The following is an 8,983-nucleotide window of genomic DNA, read 5'->3' on the forward strand; positions in this document are numbered from 1 at the left end:
TGTGGATGATGAAACAGGATAAGAAAGGCATGACAAAGGCCTGAAACAGCCCTCAGGAAGGACTTCAGGTCATCTTGGCACACCGAAGTGGTAATTTGTTCTAGGAGTCACTACCGAAATCATCAGTGTGAGCTATGAAATAAAGCAATAGTGTGAATAAAGGCAGTAGAATTTGGCCTAATTGAGAAACAGAAAAGGAGGAGTGAGGAACACGAAAGGTCTTGTAAGTGCAATGTCCTGTCAGCTGAGTCAACTGATAGCCATGGTAAGTAGCCATCTAAATTTTTCTTTAAAAGGACTTCTCAGAAGACAAACCTGCTGACTGTTGGAAAAATAAAGTCCAAACGATTAAGAATTGCAATGAAAAATTCTAGTCAGTGCCTAATTTTATGCCATTCATTTCAAACTGCATAAAAGGTAACTTAGCTTTTGGCCTCGTGCCTAGAAGAGCACCTGAGAACACATCATTGCATCATCATTGGGAGTCTATTGGCTTTCCTTTTTAATTATGGACTGGCTTTGGAAAGCGAAGTGGCTTGATTGGTTAAGGCTGATACTAGACCTAACTAGCAGCGAGTGACTACCACAAAAAATGCTAGCATGAAAACCACAGACTCTCTTTGAAGTCTTTGGAGCTATGCTTACTTGCCACTCTGACCATTTGTTTGATTGAAATTTTGTTCACACAGCTGCTAGTGGGACACGAGAGTGTCAAGAATGTGGAAGAGCGTTTCTCCTGGGGTGGGGTGGTGCGTGTGGCTGGAAGTAGAGAAATCGGAGTCGAAGTGGGTAGGCTTGAGGGAGGAGAAGAGGAGAGAGCATCTGCAGATGTAACGAAAAGGAGCCTTAGGCATGTGTGAATTTTGTACACGAGCTGGGAGGGAGAAGGGTAGATGGAAGAAGTGGTAAGGCAGAGGAAAGGAAAATGAACCACAGGATGGATAGGAAATAGGGAATCCTCAAAGAAAAGCTCCTAACAAATCTCAGCATTTCAATCCTAGTGGCTTTCCCCTGGAGAAATTCCTAGCATTTCAAACGTGGGGTGATCTTCAGCACCTGGTTGCTGGAGAGCTGCAAAGAAACTTGGCGGCATTTCTTGGGGAAAGGAGCTTTAGATATTGGAAAAGCAGAGATAATTTAAAGGAGTTCTGCGGCTGTGCTTGGGAATAATACTGTTCTCTTCTCCGGTTGTTCCTTCTGCCACCTGTGTAATGAGAAGGAGTCCAGTGGACACCAGGGGCTCCACATAACTTTTCTTTCCTGAACGTGCAAAGCTATGGAGGTGCTGCTGCTTGACTGGTTCCTGGTGACTCCCAAAGCAGGAGACATCAGCCGTCCCCAAATAGTTTGGAGTAATACTCTACACTTTTCACTGTAGAATTTGTGTTCCAGTAAAGGGGCCATGAAACAGGTTCTCTGATAAATATCTACAAGTAACAGAAGGTTCTAAGCATCAGGAAGGTGTGCTTATGTAGGACAACCAGGATGAAATTGCGGCTAATAAAAATATTTGATGGTGAGATCAAGACAAGTCAATAATCTTGTCAAAATTAGTCTCATTGTGCTGGATTCTGTACAAAAAGTAGTAGGAAGTGACCCACAGCCTAAAGATTTACAGTTTAAGTGTAAAAGGAAATATAATTTCATGTGGAAAAGCAAAGCATAGAAAGAGTAATTGGACTGAGGTTACATAGGCAATTTCTGGCAGGGTTGGGACTACCCAACCTGCTACCGCTCCGGTCTGAGATTGATGCTGTCCTTTAAGATCTTGAAAATCAACCTGGTAAAGACACAGGAAGGAATATAGTGTGATATGTTGTATACTACTCCTGGAAGACAGGCAAAGTCCGTAATTCCTGGTCCTGTCACCCACCCACCAGAAACAGAAGCACCGAGTGGCCCAGGGGATGCAGGAGCCCAGCCCTGTGAGCAGACACAGAGGACTCCCAGAGCGTCTACTGTTGCCTCACGCAACCGCAGCGCTATCGTTTGTTAAAAAGGTGCCAAGTATAAAAATGTCACTGGTGCTGTGTCAGTGGGTCAGCGGGAAGCCTCTGCTCGCTTATTTTTGGAGCCACCATCCCAGCAGGGTAACGCCGAACTGAGATTCTCACATAAGCCATTCCCAACTTGAAGCCTGTCCCAAGCCGCCAACTTAATGAGTGCCATTGCTGTCATTTACAGCTAGCAAAGACGTGGCTGTAAATGGATGCAAATAGATTGTAGCGCTATTAGCTGAAGACGTGTAGGCAGGCCTGCCACAGCAACAGACTTCACACAGTTGCAAAGTGTTGAGTGCTCCGGAGACTGATATGCCATGTTAATTCAATTAATTGGTTCTTCGGCTTGGTTGAAAGATCAACCCGTGAAGTACAAATATCTCAAGCCAAACAATTTTTTTCTTGTCCGTCGTGTTCTGCACGTGATTGTCTGTCAAATGTTCAGCTGCAACATGTGCATCTTGATGTTCTCAGGTGATTTTCTCCAAGCTTCACTTGACAGCTATTCTACATTTCACTTTCCCTTGGGTCAGTAAATGAAACATTTTCCTTGCATACTTGCATTACGTTCAGTTGGTGAGATCTAGATGACTGCGTACAAGCCAAACTGGTGTTTAGAGACTGATAAAACTGGAAAACAGCATCGCAATGTGTTGGTCCAAGCATCATTTGCAATGCTTTGCCCCTGGCTAGTCATCCTGCAGCTCCGCGTAGCAGAAGCGTACTCTGTTCCATCTGCATGCAGAGGAGACTTTGAACTGCCTGGCGTTTTGTGTGAAATTTCCCCTTGGCTGAAGGCCCTCTGCAAGATCCATGTACCATTTAAGTTCTTTATGCATTAGCTTTTACCAGAATAGTTAAATAATGAAGACAGCCTGTTGGCCAATATATTGATAAATGAATTACTTGGCTTCCATTGGCTGCTATTTATGTGACTGTGTGGGTTATTATTTGCAAGTATTCATGCAGCTCCAACTACAAGTGGAAGTGCCTGGTGCATGGAGTGATAGTACTTTTGGGGAGAGTTGGGTTTTGACCTCACGGGGAACCCCCCAGCTCTCTCCCGAAGGAGGAATTTGTGGCTGAGGCGTTGGGTTGTATTTGCAGACTGCCTGGGCCCGAGACAAAACCAACAAGCAGCTCTAGGACACCTGCTTGACCTGTACTGCTTTGATTTACGGAAATTAAACTCTACCCCATAGAGAATAAGCTGAAATCCTGCTGCTTTCGGGAATGTTATTTCAATGTACTTGTTCAGTGAGTTGGCCTGGTAGTTTACAATTCAGAAACCCTAGAGCATTCGTGAATTGTGAGGGAAGTACACTGTTCATTATCTGCTGTCAGGCATTCATCATTCCAGTGTAAACTTCAGGCCTCTCATCAGGATGCAGAACATTACTTATGACCAGTCACAGGCCATGAATAATGGCTTAACGAAATGAACAGTTCTCTAACAATTCAGACTCAGGTTTGTTAATCAAAACTATTCAGAGCCAGATGCTGGCACCCCCTCACACACACTGAATAACACTATCCCCAGCACAGTTTCTTTGGTTTTGATTGCATTTATGGTTTAACAAACTTCTTTTTTTTTTTAATCTGGCCAACCTCACCTAACTAGCTCACGGGAAAAGCTGGAGTTTGCCCGCACCAAAATAAGTAGTTCTCGTCTCGTTCTGCATGAGCACTTGTTGTACAAAACCACTTTGGCACTGATGACAAATCTGCAACTTTTCCTTAGGTCCATCTGATGGGATGTCCACACTGGTCAGCAGCTAAGCGCTGCCTAAAGCTAAGCAATGATTGAAACATATCTTTTATTCTTTATGTGGGAAAAGTAAGCCAAGTGACACATTCTTTATGGGACCTTATGCACAGCAATAAAATAACATGACCATATTCATCCATGTGTAGGATTATGCGCTGTTCTAGTCAACCTCCCAGTTGAGGTTTCACACCAACAGCAGTTCTCTCCTGTATATTGCCAAACATACTTCAGGCTCCTGGAAAGTGGAATGTATTGCTGTATTTGCAACCCAGTCCCCAAGTATTCCTCTACAAATGTTCAAAGCAGCTGGTACCTCTAGCTCTCTTCCCCAGTCGTAGGAGGCTTATTACATTTTTTGCTCATCTGAACTGTGCCAAGGAAGCTGGTACTGCATTTCCAGAAGCAAGGATTAAGTTGGAACATTTCATTTATGGAGAGCTTTCTGGGTAGTGGTGGTAAGGTAAAGCCTTGGAAATACTCAACTGAATCTTTTATCTTCAATACTATCTTTGCATTGTAAAGCACAGCCTTGGCTGTCATGACACATATTGGGTAAGACCTCCAAGAGTGGTTTCCCAGCATTATTTTGGGGCATGGGACTACTTGCAGATATGGAGGTGGTAGGATATGTCCAGGATCCTGGATGCATTCCTACTCCCTCTGGTACTCTTGGGCTGAGACTCCCAATGGAGATGCTCAGGGTTGTAGTTACCAGCTTCCATTGTGGTCAGAATCCTCTATGTGTTTGAACAGAGCTCTGCATTTTATTTTAGATATTAATTTGTAAAATCATTTTCAGTGCATGAGCTTCCATAACCAGTTCTTCTTCCTTGGGATCGTATTTTGGGAAACAGCCACAGCAGTCTCACCCCTGGACCGTATTTCCCCATATGATTAAATGTCAGTCCATTTGTATGGGTAAATCAGTACTCAAAATGAGGAAGAAAAAGCCCTCTAGAATCATGTCAGAGGATCTCTCTATCAGCAACGGCTGGTGCAGGGGAGGCGCAGCTTGCTCCGGGTTTTTTTTCCAGCAGATTACGGTCTGAGGCACTAGCTGCAATGAGTGGGAAGGGAGAAGGAGGGAAAAGAGGGAGAAAAAAGAAAAGGCCCTCATCTAGAGAGAAGCCAGGAGCGCTTATCTCTCCCTCTCCCTCCCCTGCCTTGCATTCGCTGCCACCAGCTCTTCTTCATCTCTTTCTGCCCTCAGGGCTATAAACATGGGCATCTGTGGGGGAATAACCTGATATATGGTATTGTCTTCTTTGGAAGTTTTCAGCAAATTTTCATTTTGGTCATTTCTTTTCTTCAGGCATTGTATGTTCTTTATTAGAGAAAAGGGAGGGAAAATGCAACCCAAACAACATTTCAGCTTCTCCAGCAAAGTTTCTATTTTGATTTATTGAAAACTTGTCCAACCAGTTATTTATATTTTATCTGTGAAAGACTCAAAAAATTTCATCTGAAACAGATATTTCCATGGAAACGTCCATCTTTGATGAGATGTCGTTCCTCAGATGTTTCAGCTGAAGAATTTTGTCAGTTCTGGCAGAAAAAAAGAGTGGGGGGCAGAACAAGCAGAGACCAAGCTCACAGGAAAACATGCAATGCTTCAAGTTAATGGGCTAAAACGTCAGCCGGTAAACTGCCATAAAGCCAGAGAAGTCAACCAGTCAAGCCGAGTCAATGGAGCTATGCTAGTTTACACAGAGGATCTGGCCTTAGATTTTAATAGAACCAGCCTAGCAAGCTGTTTCTCCGCTTACCCATCCTCCTCCCTTTTTAATAAGCTCTCAGTCATACTTGGCCTATCCTTTAATAATTCACCCTTCTGTCTTCACGATCCTTCTTCTTTCTCTGGAGATAATGGGATGGGATTTTCTGCTTGCAGCCCTCACAGAAATATCATAGACAGGTTAAACTCTGCACAGCTGGCTACCGGCTTCTAACATATCCCTTGTGCCTCTTTCTGGACTTGAATATCCATCTTCTGTTTGGACTTTACTTAGCCGGTGCCAACTGACTTCAATGCTATTTGCTATATATTATGATGTAGTGTATTGTAGTGTAATCTATAGATCCTGGGATATTGAAGTATTAAGCTCACAGAACAATCAATTACTTTAATGGGAGTTGTGTGTGTCTGGCCGCAATTCTGGAAAACAGATCTATGAGATAGCTCTAGGACACAATCCAACTTCTGGTCCAAGAGACTGCTCGACTGCAGAAGTTACTATTTCTTTCTTGCTCAGGGCCAAATAGGTATTTAAAACACAATTGGCAAGATGCACATTATTGTATGCTTTGTTGTTGTTATGTATCGCTACAGTATGAATGACCATGTGTAACTGCTCAGTCCTATGTAACAGGTAGCTGTATGTAATAAATACTTGATGATATGCAGTTCCAGAGCTGCAAGTTTCTTACCCCCTTCCCTTGCAGCCAAGATCCAAAGTACTGAATTTTGTAAGACCCACCAGACTACTTTTCTTAATCTAGTTCTAGTTTCTTGATGACCACGTCCTTCCCTCTCAGCTACTTTGATTAGACAGAATAGGGAAGTGTTCATGCAGAAAAACTCCCTTGCAGACCTTAAAAGGCTCGTGCATCAATTTTTTGTGGAAGATCCTCATTGAAAAAGTAATGACACCTGATTGACTCCTGTAGAAGTAAATAGTTTTGAGTCCCCAGAAAATGTGAGCCCCTATTTTCAGTGATGTATTTCAAATGCTTCGGTTCGTTGTACCTGATCTTGTTCACGTGGAGGAGTGAAGACACCATGCCAGTCTTCTCTGTTGATTTCTCAGAAGCACATTGCGTGGAGCACACCTTTTGCACACCTTTTTCCAGAGTAGCTGAGATGCTGTTTGGTTGCCCCAGATACAGAGCTGGTAACTGTATCTTCCAGAGAAATAAAAAGTAATGGGTGTGAATGATTCCCTTACTGAAACCCTGTGGACTCTCTATTGATTAAATCAACCTTTTGGAACAACAGAAGTATGATTGATATCGTTTGAGTTTCAGCTCAGCATCTTGATTGGCATTCTTGTTTAATGACTCTTCCTTATTTGTTAAATTTAATTGATGGTTATTGCATTTATTTCTAAAGAACATTGCTTTAATTAAAAAAAAATCTCTGCTCTACGGAAATTAATATTCACCATCTATATGGCACAAAAGGGTATGTGGTGAACATAGAGAATAATTAGTAGCTGTAGGAGGAGAACTTATGAGAAGATGATTATGAATATGTAATAGAGGAAATAGACTACAAGGAAATTAAACCAAGACATTTATGAGTGAATAATTGACCTCTGAGTAAATACGAGCATTCTCTCAACAGCCACTTGACGTGTTGTTAACCATTCAGTATTTCAGAGCATTAGCCACCCTTTTAACTAACCAGTTCTTTGCTGTTGGCAACTACTCACTCTCCGGAGTTGCCTTCGTATTTTACAGGGTGATTGCTTACTGTATGCATGATGCTATAAATACACGTGGTGCCAAAGCTTTGGACTAGGTGGGAGAAAGGTCATGATCTGTTACATATATGTAAATCTACCCTTAGCCAAAGGAAATAGTTGTAGGGACTAAGTCAATCTGCTTCCAGAATTACGCTGTTATACATGAGAGCAAAATTTTATCACTACTACCAAATGAATACAGATCTCTCTCCACCAGGAGGGCATCAGTCCAAAGCTGAGATTTTCAGAATTGATGGTGAAGTTGCTAAAGTTGATTTTCAAAGTTTTCAAAGTTTCTGTTTTCCCTTAGATTTGGTGAGTAATTAGGAATTCTGACTTTAAAGACTATAGGCTAGAGATGTCAGCCAGTTCCCAAGAAAGTCCCAGAGTCTTCCAAATGAGAGACCTGATAGGTATGAGCAGATATGTTAGCCAGCAAAGAGAAGCTGATAGCGGTTGTATTTGAGAGGTAGCTCCCAAGAAACATAGAGCATCCATGAGTAAGGACTAGGCCTTTAACCTGATTTGTGTAATGGAGTAAGTGGGGTCAAAGCTCCCTGAAGGAAGACTAGGTTCATATTTTGAGGATTCAGAAATCATAATGATAAAAAATAAGATGGTGAAGTTTGTTCATTGGGGAAACTTTTGTATTACAATGGTCCATGGAGGATCAGGTATAATGGCCGTATATTGAGGATAAAGATTATGTTTTCATTCTAGAGACACAAGTTATTCCTGCTGATTGTGGACCAAACACATTGCTAAATTATTGTCAGTTTTACACCAATGAAACTGATAACAAAGATGTGATATCCGTGGAGCTTTGTCTTTTCTCCACCTTCCCATTAAATGCTGGTTATCGTGCCAAACATTTTTTACGTCATAGAATAGAGGGCAAGTAGTTATCTAGAAAATGTAATAATCAACTATAATACGTGACTGATTGAATCAGGTGAGTAGTGTGAATGATGAGGTTCACTTGCTGGCCTTGGCCTCTTTGTTTGGCAAAGAGAGATAAGAAGACAAAGCTCAATTTTATCAGAAGTTAACAAATGACTAAGTAGATGAGAATCTCAAATCAGCTCTTTATTTCATTGTGATCCAAGTAATGAATGGAGTATGCGTGGAGGTGGTAAAAGACCAAACATAATATCTTAGTTATCCTCCCCTTCATCTCTGCTGGAACATCGAGTGGTGCTGTTGGGAGGTACTGTTTGGGTTTGAAGGGAGCTGGGCACTTGGTTCTTTAGCCTCCTTGGAAAGTCTTGATCTACATAGCTGTAGGCTACATGAATCCATACTTACAGTCCCAAGTCCCACCTTTGGCTATATTGCTGAAAGTCAACAAGTTTGGGGAGCATAGGAATGAAATCATAAGCTTATCCCAAAGGAAAGACGTGGATGTGCTCCACTTCAGCACAGCTTTTATCAGCAGTGAAGTTTTTTCTTTCTTTCTGGGAAAAGGAGAACAACTCATAAGCTAAAAGCAAGTAGTCCAGAAAAAGTTGATCCAGTCTTTTTGGTGATGATGGAAAGGTTTTAAAGGATACATCTACAATAGTGAAACAAACAGTGTTGACCCCCTCAAGTTTGCATTCTATTTTTTTTTTTCCAGTTATTAAAATAATCCCTGGCACAATTTTTGGTCCAGGCCACCTAGCGCTGTCCCAAACAGTCTCCAGTCACTGTTTGGAAAATCACATGGATGAGGGACCTTTTCCCATAGGCAGTTTGGATGAGGTCACCCTTTT

Source organism: Platalea leucorodia (assembly GCF_965183815.1).
Source record: "Platalea leucorodia genome assembly, chromosome: 1".
In the NCBI taxonomy this organism is placed as follows: domain Eukaryota; kingdom Metazoa; phylum Chordata; class Aves; order Pelecaniformes; family Threskiornithidae; genus Platalea; species Platalea leucorodia.